At 41.2% G+C, this 13,334-nt stretch overlaps 1 long non-coding RNA gene across 1 annotated transcript; it reads right to left on the minus strand.

The window, feature by feature from the left end:
* Window positions 1–8,445: 8,445 nt before the first annotated feature.
* On the minus strand, window positions 8,446–10,363 carry LOC115785108 (uncharacterized). The gene is made up of 2 exons (XR_004020323.1): window positions 10,250–10,363; window positions 8,446–9,649 (listed from the first exon to the last, which is right to left on the minus strand). It is a non-coding gene; the product is annotated as an uncharacterized LOC115785108 (long non-coding RNA).
* Between the last annotated feature and the right edge of the window lie 2,971 nt (window positions 10,364–13,334).

A 13,334-nucleotide genomic window follows, 5' to 3' on the forward strand; every position in this document is an offset into this window, starting at 1 on the left:
AAGCTGTGCCATCCCATAAGCCAATTGTGTGGACTGAAAAACACCAGTGCATATTGGAACGTCTAATAGATTGTTTGGTTGAACCACCAATCCTCGGGTTCCCAGACTTCTCCAAACCATTCATCCTCCACACCGATGCCTCAAACCAGGGCCTCGGGGCAGTTCTTTATCAGCAACAGGATGATAAGCTCCGTGTAATAGCTTATGGTTCCCGAACATTGACTGCAGCTGAACGGAATTATCACCTACATTCAGGAAAATTGGAATTCCTTGCACTAAAGTGGGCAGTCACAGAGAAATTCAGAGACTATCTCTATTATGCGCCTACGTTCACAGTGTTCACTGACAACAATCCTCTCACCTACATTCTGTCAAGTGCCAAGCTCAATGCAACAGGATGTAGATGGGTGGCAGAGCTCGCAGACTTCCATTTCACCATCCGATATCGTCCAGGGAGAGAGAATGTGGATGCTGATAGCCTGTCAAGAATAAATGTTAAAATAGAGGAAATGATCAAACACTGCACAGAGGAAGTGGGATCAGATTGTGTGGCAACAATAACCCAAGCGGTTGAGACACAAGAATCTAACTTAGCAAATGTCTGTGCAATGCTTTCCCCTCTCCAGTGTACAGCAGACAGTGAAGAGACACACAAACCATTCCCAGTGGCAGAGATTAGGCAAGCACAGCAGGATGATGAAAACATTAGCCCAATAATGCAGTGCAAAATAAGGAATGAAAGGCCATCAAGACAACAATTCAATGCATTAAGCACCCACAGTAAGTGCCTACTGCGTGAATGGGAAAAACTTCATATTGATAACAATGGCATTCTTTGCAGGAAGACAACAAACAAGACACAGCTTGTACTACCTGAGAAGTATAAAACCAATGTACTGAGAGAATTGCATGACGAAATGGGTCATCAAGGCACTGATCGAACAACATCGTTGGTCAGGGATAGATTCTTTTGGCCTTACATGCAAAAAGACATTGAACATTATGTGACAAAGACCTGTACTTGCCTGAAACAAAAACCACCATGTAGAGAAACGAGGGCCCCTCTCACAAGTATTGTTACCACACAGCCATTTGAACTGGTGTCAATAGATTTTCTTCACTTGGACAAATGTAAAGGTGGATACGAGTATATCTTGGTAATCGTTGATCACTTTACTCGTTTTGCACAGGCTTATGCCACCACCTCTAAGTCTGCCAAAACAGTGGCTGATCGTATATTTAATGATTATGCCTTGAAGTTTGGACTGCCAGCACGGATACACCATGATCAGGGTGGCGAATTTGAGAACCAACTCTTTTCCCAGTTGAAAAAGAACTGTGGCATAGTAGGATCCCGAACGACACCTTATCACCCACAAGGAAATGGGCAGGTTGAACGCTTCAACCGAACACTATTACAAATGTTAAAGACACTTACTGAGCAGCAGAAAACAAGCTGGAAAGAATCCCTGAACAAGTTGATCTATGCATATAACTGCACGCGATGTGAGGTAACTGGTTTTTCCCCTTTCTACCTTCTGTTCGGAAGGTCCCCAAGGTTACCTATTGATCTCCTGTTCGGTCTCACCACTGGGACAGGGAAAACAGACCACCGAGCATACATGGAGAAATGGAAACAAGAAATGCAGGAGGCACATGAAATAGTACGAGAGAACTCAAAGAAGGCAGCAGAGAGAAGTAAAAAACATTATGATGGGAAAGTAAGAAGCTCTGTGCTATGTCCTGGCGATCGAGTCCTTGTTCGAAACCTGACACCTAGGGGAGGAACTGGAAAGCTTCGTAATCACTGGGAACAGGATATTCATGTTGTGATCCGTCAGGTTGCAGAAGGCCTCCCGGTGTATGAAGTCAAGCCTGAGCAAGGAAGAGGAAGGTCAAGAACCATGCATCGCAACTTGTTGCTGCCGTGTGATTACTTACCTCTGGAAACTGAGCCAAAAGCACCACCAAAGCAAGAGAAAAGAAGGGTGAAGGAGACAGAGACAGAAAATGCAGATCAGAAAGAGGAAGATGAAGAAGAGGAATGGGTGTACTGTTACAAACCAGTAATACACTCTCAAATGCCCCATGCAGACGGAGTGATTGAGCGTGCAGACACACAACAGGACAGTGGTCAGGAGAAACAAAATTTGAGTGATGATGAATTGATTGAAGGAAGGCTCATAGCAAACACAGATGAGCCTGAAACACAGCAGGAAAATGTGCCACAGGAAGAGAACTATCAGGACAGGGATGAGAGCTTAGTTGAAAAAGCAGTGGATGAAATTCCAGCATTCCAACATCCAGAGCCACCTGGAGGAGAAAAAGAACAGACAGATGGTGCACCAAGGAGGGAAAGACGAGCCCCTAAAGTCTTCACCTATGATCAACTTGGGACTCCAACATGCTATAGTACAGCATATGGAAATGAAAGGCTCTACCAACATCAGCCCATACAATATCAACAGATTCGACCAGTGACACTGTGGACCAATCCATTCCAGACCTACCAACCTATAAGTATGCAAGGATACTAGACACAGATTCAGTGCCGAAAATGATGAATGAAGAGAACAGATCACTAAATTTGGGTGATTAATTGGCGGTACCCTCCCACCGATCACGTGGTTGAGCCAACTAGGATATAATGACTTAAGAACCCTTGGTTTATGAGTGCTGTGATGTCGGGACGACATCTAACTTTGTAGGGGAGAGTGTGATAGGTTGATTTTATTATTCTATTGATTATTAATCAAAGTTCATAATTGAGGTAAATATCTCCATGGGAATTGTTAAGAATATAACCTATCATTCTTCCATCGGTGATCTACTTGTTGAGCCTTTTTGTTAATGTGTGGGATATGTGATCATTTAGTCATACCTTGCACTGCAGGAGGGGGGCACTCCGGCCGCGGTGCTTCATTCTCAATGAAGCTGCTGAAGGAGAAGCATCGCGTTCGAGTGTATTTATTGATTTCCTTTCCCCTTCTCAGGTATGTGATGAGTGTTTGTGCTCCTAAGCTGTGGAGATATGTGCCGAGTTTTGTTTGACTCTCTGTAGACTGACTCACTACCTGTTCAAGACGTTTTGAAGTGTTATTTCTTTTGCATTTCTTGTAGCATACTGTTGGCTAGCTAGCTGAGCTAAGTGCTCTATGCTGCCGCTAGCATAGTGCACTGCGCCGCCAGAATGTGTGCATACGGTGATGGCGATGCATGTGCGTGTTAGTTCTGTTTGTACTGAACAACTATTGTAGAGAGAATAGGAAAAAGGAAAAATGTCTGTTGATGTGTGTATATAAATGTTATTTTCAATACTTTGGAGTTTGATGATTTAAATTTGTGTTTAATAATTTGCTTGGGCATTTATGTCATATTTGGGTTTACCTGCAAGGGAGGACGGGGAAATTATACTGTACCTTGGTTGAAATCATTATTTACCTGTGAAGACAGATGAAGGAAGATCATTTTGTGATATTGTCCTAGAACTGACTGATGTGTACTTTTGTTATAGTGTTTCATATTAATGTTTTGTATCTATGTGTATACTTCAAAATAATTATATATTCTCAATGAAGCTGCTGAAGGAGAAGCATCGCGTTCGAGTGTATTTATTGATTTCCTTTCCCCTTCTCAGGGTGTAACAGAAGCAGACATTCTCTCTAAACTAACATGATCTACTAATAAATTTCTGTATTGAGTAATACATAGTTTATTTTTTGACTTCATGAGGATAGTTTTCTTAGCGATAGTTTTCTTAGCGATGCACAAGGCGCTAAGAACTATGAGTGATATATTTGATTCCATAACTAATTCACTGACATCACCTAAGATGCATAGTCTGGGGGAGGTTGGGACACAACAGCTAAACCATGTGGATAGGTCTTCACATATCCTCTGCCAAAATCTCTGAACAGGTACACAAGACCACAGAGCGTGTAGATGATTATCCTCTGAATTGCTTGTACAGTGGGTGCATATGTTTGAGTGTGTAAGGCCCATTTGGAACATCCTTTGTCCAGTATAGTGTGTTCTATGGAGAATTTTGTATTGTAAAAGTTGTACTTGGGGTCTTTTAGTCATTTTGAAGATATTTAAACATATTTCTGTCCATAAATTTTGATCTAGGTTAACAGAAAGATCACGCTCCCATTTTGCAATTGGGAGGGAAACTGAATCATCAGTTTTTAGTAATAATTTATATAATTTTGACAACAATTTTGGGGTACAGATGTTAAGAAATTCTGTTACCCATGTAGGCATTTCTAGATTCACCTGATTAAGGTTATATCTTCCCTGTAAGATGGACTTAAGTTGTTAATATTCCAGAAATCTACCGTTGCCAATTCTATATTTTGACATAAGGTCTTGGAACGTGATAAGATTTCCATCTTGTATAATATGTTTTAAATTATTTACGCCCTTATCACGCCATAATGGAAAATTCAGCATTTTCTTTTTCTGACAAATATCTGGATTGTTCCAAATGGGTGTTAGTTTACAGGGGATGAGTGAAGACTTAGTTATTTTTAAAAATTCCCACCAGGCTGTCAGAGAGGCTTTTATACTGAGGCTTTTATAGCAGTTATGATGTTTAATACTAGGGCTAATGAAAGGTAGATCCGAGATTTTTATTTTTCCACAAAACGCCTGTTCTAGATCCAGCCATGGGTTGTCTAATGAATTGGATTTGATCCATTTTGAAATATACTGCAATCTACTGCTTAAGAAATAGTAATAAAAGTTTGGTAATTCTAGACCTCCACCGTGTTTTGGCTTTTGTAAAGTTTTTAAGCTTATTCTTGAAGGTTTGTTTTTCCATAAAAATTTTGAGATGTTTGAATCTAGTGACTTAAACCAAGGAAGAGAGGGTTTATTAGGGATTAATGAAAATAGATAATTAATTTTTGGTAAAACCATCATTTTAATGGCAGCAACTCTCCCCATAAGTGATATAGGTAAACTATTCCAACGTGTGAGATAATCCTCTATTGTTTTTAATAAAGGGATATGATTTAATCTTACCAAGTCTGAGAGCCTGGCAGAAAAATTTATAACCTGGTGGAAAAATTTATTTCCACCAGGTTTATTTCCAAATTAATCTAATTAATTAGAATACACACACACACACACACACACACATATATATATATATATATATATATATATATATATATATATATATATATATATATATATATATATATATATATATATATATATATATATATATATATATATATATATATATTAGGCGATGACGTCATATAGTGACCTCTATTTTCAGCAGCAGAAAATTTCCGATATGTTTAAATACAAAACTTGACAGGTATGAACCTTCTGGATGTGACACAGCTCAGAGTTTAGTGCAGTGTAAAGGGTGAAGAGAAGAGAGACCAACACCGTCCCCTGGGGTGCTCCGGTGTTGCTGATCATAGTGTCAGACACTGTCTTTCAGCCTGACATACTGCAGCCTGTTGGTGAGGTAACTGGAGATCCAAGTGACCAGGCAGGCGTCCACTCTCATGCTGTTCAGTTTATCCTGAAGCATGAGGAGCTGGATGGTGTTAAAGGCACTTGAAAAATCCAAGAAGAGGTTTCTCAGTGTGCCACTTCCCTTATTCAGATGACAGTCTGCTCAGTGCAGCAGGTAGAGGATGGCATCCTCCACACCAACATACAAACTGCAGATGGTCCTGGGCGTGTTGCACATGGAGTCTGAGGAGGCTGAGGAAGACAAACTCCTACGTCTTCATTAGATGTGAGGTGAGAGCCACTGGTCAGAAGACATTCAACTCGCTCGGCCGGTTCTTCTTCAGGACCGGAACAATGCAGGATGTCTTCCAGAGGGTGGGCACTCTCCCCAGTTGCAGACTGGGGTTGAAGAGGCATTGGAGTGGATCACCCAATTCAGCAGTGCAGGTCTTCAGCAGTCGGGGGCACACATTGTCTGAGCCCACTGCTTTCCTGGGATGAAGTTTCCTCAGCTGACCCCTGACCTGGTCTGCAGTAATGCTTGGAATGACCTCCAGCAGCCACTGGTGTAAATGTCTCTGACCAAACAATCAGAAACAGACTTCATTAGGGTGGCCTGAAGGCCCGACATCCTCTAGTGGCCCTGTGCTTGATTAGTATTTGCCATAGAATACCAGAATTAGTAGGTCCACCACTAACACCCTGTGCTTTTCAAAGATGAGAGCAGGTTCTCCCAGAGCACATGTGACTGATGTGAAAGGGTCTGGAGAAGCCGTGGAGAAAGTTATGCTGCCTGTAACATCGTTCAGGGTGACCGTTTGGTGGTGGGTCAGTGATGGTCTGGGGGAACACATCCATAGAGGGACACACAGACCTCTACAGGCTAGGCAACGGCACCCTGACTGTCATCAGGTGTCAGGATAAATTCGTGGAGCTGCTGTCAGACCCTATGCTGGTGCAGTGGGTCCTGGGTTCCTCCTGAGAGATAAAGGAATTGATACCACTGACTGGCCCCCACACTCACCTGATCTAAATCCAATAGAATACCTCTGGGACATTATGTTTTAGTCCATCTAATGCTGTCAGGTCACACCTCAGACTGTCCAGGAGCTTAGTGATGCCCTGGTCCAGATCTGGGACTAGATCCCCTCAGGAGCCCTGATGCTGCCAGACATGCATACAAGCATGCTGGGGCCATACAAACTGCTTAGCACCCTTCTGAGCCCAGTGCAGGTTCATAATTTTCATTTACATCAAATGATGTGGCATCCTTTCATCCCTAACACATTACCCAGTCCATATTGGTACAGATGTAAAGCGTGATTTTTTTCCATTGAGATCTTATTTGTTTGCAAACTGTTCCTTTAAAATTTTTTTAGCAGTAGTAAATGATGGGCCCTGATCAGTTCAGGACTTTATAATGGAGCATTTTCCAATCCAATCCAATCCAACTTTATTTATAGAGCGCTTTAAAAGACAACAAAGTTGAACAAAGCACTAAAGAGCAATACAATAAAATAAAATAACACATAAAATAATAATAATAATTTAAAATGATAAACCATAAAAGAAGTACTAAAAAATAAAAAACAGTTCCCAAAATGACTCAGTACTAACTAGAAATTTCAAAATGCCTCAGAGAAAAGGTGTGTTTGTAAATGAGATTTAAAGACCTCTAGTGTTGGGCCAGCCTAACATAGAGGGGCAAATCATTCCATAGTTTAGGCGCCACCACAGAAGCTCGGTCACCCCGGTGTTTCAGTCTCGATTTGGGGACAGTAAGAAGTAGCTGGTCAGCCGACCTGAGGGACCTTTGTGGTGTGTATGTGTGTAAGAGGTCTGTTAGGTATGTGGGGGCCACGCCACTTAAAACTTTAAAAGCAAACAATAACATTTTTAAATTAATTCTAAAATAGACAGGCAGCCAGTGTAGAGAAGCAAGAACAGGGGTGATGTGCTCACATTTACGTGTCCCTGTCAACAGACGAGCAGCAGCATTTTGGACCATTTGTAAGCGCGACAGAGAAGCCTGGTCAATACCAACATAGTGCATTACAATAATCAAGACGGGTGGTCACAAATGCATGAAAACCCTCTAAGTCTCAAAAAGATATAAGAGACTTAATTTTGGAAAGCTGTCTCAGCTGAAAAAAGCCATTTCTCACCACTGCGTTTATCTGTTTGTCCATTTTAAAAGCTGTATGTATTTTAATGTAGTCTGCACACTGTGGGTTATTTTAAGCACTAACTGAACTTTCTTTGCCTTTTGTGTCTCCCATCCTGCTTTCCTCACCTGCTCTGTGCAGGGAAAACCTCATCAGGTCAAAAGCTCTGTCTCTGAGTGTCTGTGATCAGCAACATAGGAGGCATGTAAGACAACAGCACTCCTCCATGTCTCACCTGTTGTGGGTGGTTTGATAAGTTTGAGCCTTCCATGGATCGATACCTTATAGGAGGGGGGGGTACAGCCATCCCTGGAGCTATGTTATGTTGTCCCTGCTGGGTCTCTCAGGGCAAAATGGTCCAGAGCGAGATGCCAGAGGAGGAATAGACCAGTGGGCCATGTTACCTTGACTGAGATGGGGTGTCACCAAGCCCCTCCCCCAGGCGTCTGTCGGCAGGATCTTATCTCAGAGGTCGGGTGCAGTTTGGATGGGGTGGTGGTCAGAGTTGGAGGCCTTGGCAGATTTGATCAGAACAGATTGTTGTGGATGATGCACTTGTTTTCTTTCTTTTGAATCTGATGAACATTTTTTCTTTCTTATGTAAATTTGAGCATCGGTGCCATGTGGGACTTGTTCGTGTGTTTATGTTAGACATGAAATTCATAAATTGCTGAAAATCTTTATGACAGACCAGCTGCTGCGATCCACAACATCACGCATCATTTTTCTGGTCACATTCATTTATTTTCAAATTCTCCGAATGATCGCAAAAGAAATCTGAATAATGACAAGAAATAAACGAGTCTGTTTGAAGCATCTTTTATTTACTGATGGGATTCTATTGTAACAAATCAGATTGATGCTGCATTGGTTCACACTGATACGTTGGTGTGGTACATTAACACATTAACTGCATTAAACCATAGACAGTAAAGAAAAAGCACAGCAGGAGAAAGAGTCAGAGTGACAGATATTAGATATTATTCAACAATCTGTTTCTTAAACAAGTGGAAGCACAAAGTCCATCAGACTTTAACATGTTTCAGAAAACAAATCAAATCAACTTTTAACAGAGTTGGTAGAAAAATCCAGTCTGTGCTGCAGATTCTCCACAAACACAGGAAGTAAAGTCTCTAAGTACAGGAAGAATTCAGATCTTTGTCATAAACTAAAGTCATATTACAGCACTGCAGTTACAATTTAACAAAATAAAAGCACAATGATGACACCTGCCTGATAACAACATTCCTGCTCTGAATCCAGCCATGTTTCATTTTCACTGCTCACCACCCAAAAACAGAAAGAAACACCATAAAAAATAACATGCAAGCACAATATTTGCATTGAAATCATTCAGGATATAATGTTGCAGCTGGAAAATATGAAGCTCATTTTAAGCTGTAAGCCTGTGTCCCTCCTCCTCTCCTGTAATGTATTTGTTGTATTGAATCATTTCTATAATAATGGTGTAATACAATTCTTCATAAATCGTGATGCTTTTGGTTGGTCCTTTGGATCTGTAACTGGTTTCCATTTGTAACTCTCGTTATGGTTTCCATCAACCACCTCGTTGATCTTCTCCATAAGTTTGTTGACTTGATCTTCAGGCGTTTCATTTTTCCCAATTCCACAGAATCTCTCTAATTTTAATTTATCCTGAACTTGTATCATTAAGTTTTGTTTTTGTTCTTCATCTATTAAAACTTCATCTTCACACATGACCACAGGTAAAATATAATTCTCTGAATTTTTACCAAGGACCTGCTTAATGTATTTCACCTTTTCTATATCACCGTCTACCACCGTGGTCATGTACGGAAATATGTACAGAAAGACATGAGGCTCAGCATGTTTAATTGTTGATTCATGAAATTCATTGAAGTCTTGATTCTCGCGCCATGTATGGATGTCAACACTCTTTGTTTTCTCCCGAATCTGTTCCTGGATATTTTTAGCTTTCGACAAAATATCCGGATTTTCAATGAACGCAATCTTCACCTCCTGTAGATCTGTTGGAGAATTTACATCATATATTACAGTTATCATTACATTCAGTACTGCAACACTGTGAACAAGGCAGGCATAGACTGAAACAGCAACTAATGATAACTTACATTATTCCTAAACTGTGTTTACAGCCTGTTTCTTTAATTTCCCTGATGGAATCTTCCTAAAGGGATTAATAAAGTTTTATCTAATCTAATCTGCAGCTGGGTCCAATCTGAAAATTTCATTTGATTCTTTTTGTTTTAAATTTTGTGCAAAAATGTTGGATTAATTTAGTCAGACTAATCTATCATTAGTGAATTGCTGCACGGATGGTCAAAGATGATTTGTGAAATAAAAGAGTAAAACTTCCTGATGGTCTACATCTGAGTCAGAACATCAACATTTGTTTTCAGTCTTTCTGAAAACTGGATTTTTTTTGTTTCTTTTTTGTGACAAGTTGATAAAAATAAGTCAGAAAAACAAAGTTTACACCTTCAAATGCATCTTCAAACATATGCTGCTAACATTTCTGTTTGTTGATAACACATGAAATCATTACTACAAACAAGAAGTTATGATTGTGCAGCTTCGTCTACAACCTCAAACATAAATGTACTTACCGACATTTGCAGGTCTGCTGGCCAAGCAGCCCATTCTGCCTCGTAGATGTGGTTGGTCTCTATGTCTCGAGCGTGTCTCGAGCGTGTCTTGAGCGTCGTCAGAGTGTCTCGTAGTTCAGCACTGTGCCACTTCCTGTTTATATAATAAAGACTGTGCAGTCCCACCCCCCCACCCATGACCATTGGTCACCCAATCAGTTTTAGAAAAAGCCATCCACTCACAGAACTCAAATCAGAATCAGATGCAAATTTCATCCCAGCAGCTTTGATTCAAAGTAGCTTAAAGAAAAGATCCCTTTTTCTTAATTCCAGTGAATGAGGAGAATCTGTAACCGGGAGAAGAAGTTTGAGGCAAAATTTGAAGAATTGTTTTCACAAATGTGGATATGAAGACACTACCATACCCAATCATGTAACTGGCTGCACCAAATCACCTGACAAAGCTATGTGACGCCCTCTAGTTATTACTGGCTCTGTGAAACCCATTTCTTAACATGATTGGCTGAATGAGGTGTCAATCAAAATGGGAAGGTCTAACACTGCAGGAAAAGTGGGGTTTTCGACAGTTTCTGGCATGTAATACTGACGTGCGCCTTGAGTTTTAGGGCTCTCAGCAGGAGGCTTTGGTCAGAAGAGTAAACTGTAGGGAAACTGCCGTGAACTCTCTGTGTCGGTGCTCCCTCAGCTCCCCCCTCTCCTCAGGTCTAGGGCAGACTTTCATATGTAAAGAAGGTTTCTGGGAGTCATACAAATGCAAATCAACTACTTACCAGGGGTCACCAGTACTCATCAGTGATGGGCTTTCTCTGTATTATTGTAGGGTCTTTACCCACAATACAAAGTGCCTTGAGGCGACTGCTTGTTGTGATTTGGCGCTATATAAATAAAACTGAATTGACTTGAAATGAAATGAATTGAATTCCGTGTGGCAGCTTCCTCGCCTGTGATTGGACAATACAGATCACGTGCGGGATCACGCTGAAGGTCTGCAGGGAAATCAGTGCCTTCCTTCTCTTCCGTTCAAACTGAATGGCGGATTTTGTCTACCGTATTTTCCGGACTATAAGTCGCACTTTTTTTCATAGTTTGGCTGGGGGTGCGACCTATACTCCGGAGCGACTAATATGTGAAATTTATAACACATGAACCAAAATACTCCAGCCACTTGACATCTCCTTGAACCGGAGCTTTAAGGCAGTCTTGCGTAATCTGTGGGCCCAGTGGATGATGGATGGAGAGCACAGCTTAACGGCAACTGGGAGAATGCGCCACCCAACTTTCCTGGAAGTCATTGGATGGATCAAGAAAACATGGGCTTCAGGGACAACCGAAACCATCCTGTCGGGATTCAGAAAGGCCGGAATAATTGGAATTGCAGTCTGACGTAAGCGACACAGAAGAGGAAGCAGCGCTTCGTCTACCTACGGAGTGTGCGGAGTTGTTTAGAAGTGACACCGAGGATGAAGAATTCAATGGATTGATGGTTTGGTTAACTTATTAGTATGTTCTTTATGCTATTCAATTCAATTCAATTCAATTTTATTTATATAGCGCCAAATCACAACAAACAGTCGCCTCAAGGTGCTTTGTATTGTGGGTAAAGACCCTACAATAATACAGAGAAAACCCAACAGTCTAAACGACCCCCTATGAGCAGCACTAGGCGACAGTGGGAAGGAAAAACTCCCTTTTAACAGGAAGAAACCTCCAGCAGAACCAGGCTCAGGGAGGGGCAGTCATCTGCCGCGACCGGTTGGGTTGAGGGGAGAGAAAAGACATGCTGTGGAAGAGATTAATAACAATTAATTATTAAATGCAGAGTGGGGTATAAACAAAGTAAATAAAGTGAATGAAAATAAACAGTGCATTATGGGAACCCCCCCCAGCAGCCTAGGCCTATAGCAGCATAACTAAGGGAGGGTTCAGGGTCACCTGATCCAGCCCTAACTATAAGCTTGATCAAAAAGGAAAGTTTTAAGCCTAATCTTAAAAATAGAGAGGGTGTCTGTCTCCCGAATGGGAGATATGGTTATCTGAATAACTGTTAATGTTACGTTAACATACCAGACATACTCTTCATTGTGCGTCATGTAGCTGAATGTGTTACGTTAGCATAACGTAGGCGTAACCGTGTTCGCCCTGTTCTTTAATCCATTATTATTTTAAATTGCCTTTTAAGATGGAATTTCTGCTCTGGGTCTCGGATTCTATCAAATAACACCCCTCCCCCTCCAAAAAAAATGCAACTTATAGTCCAGTGCGACTTATATATGTTTTTTTCTTCTTTATTATGCATTTTTTGGCTGGTGCGACCTATACTCCGGAGCGACTTATAGTCCGAAAAATACGGTACTCTGCTTTCCTGGTACAATGGAGGACATCGTCTATATTCAGCACCCCAGAAGCTCCTGGTGAAAGCGGGCCTCTCTACTGGCCAGCTTCAACCAGCCCCGCTGCAGACGAGAAGACACTGCTGGCTGCAGTGAGTGGGTTATTTACTCAGTTACTCAAGTTTGTACAAGCGCGACTGAAAGACAACATGGCGTCTATTGTGTAGAGACTCGATGCTCTGGACTCACAGACTCACCTACAGAAGGACTCGAGGAAAAGACGGCAGCACGATCCGAAAACTGCGGTAAGACTTGGTCGTTTCTAAAACATAAATACTAAGAGTGGAGGAATGGTCACAGTAAGCTGACAGACGTATTGTGATTTGGTCTCTTATATTTATTTGGTTTCATTTATAGGAAGCAGTTCCTGCACAACTCTGAATCCAATAAAAGCCGGTACGATCCTCTGCAGAGGTAAGAATCAGAAACAAAGCAGCAGTTTCAATGTGTGGAGGAGAGAAGAACTGAAAATGTTTTTACTCTTATTTATTTTCACGTTTTTTCCACAGACTGTGTTCGCCTCACAACGCGAGTGTGTTTCTAATGCGTGGACAGTGATATTATTGTGTGTAAGTATCTATTGGTGTTGTATGTTTGTGGGTTTTTTTTTGCCTGAATATTGTTTATGTATGCACTGTGTTTATACTCTTTATTTACAATGTACAAAAATGTTTTCCAGCTTCTTGCAAACCTAC

This window comes from Archocentrus centrarchus, chromosome 8, assembly GCF_007364275.1.
Source record: "Archocentrus centrarchus isolate MPI-CPG fArcCen1 chromosome 8, fArcCen1, whole genome shotgun sequence".
Lineage (NCBI taxonomy): Eukaryota > Metazoa > Chordata > Actinopteri > Cichliformes > Cichlidae > Archocentrus > Archocentrus centrarchus.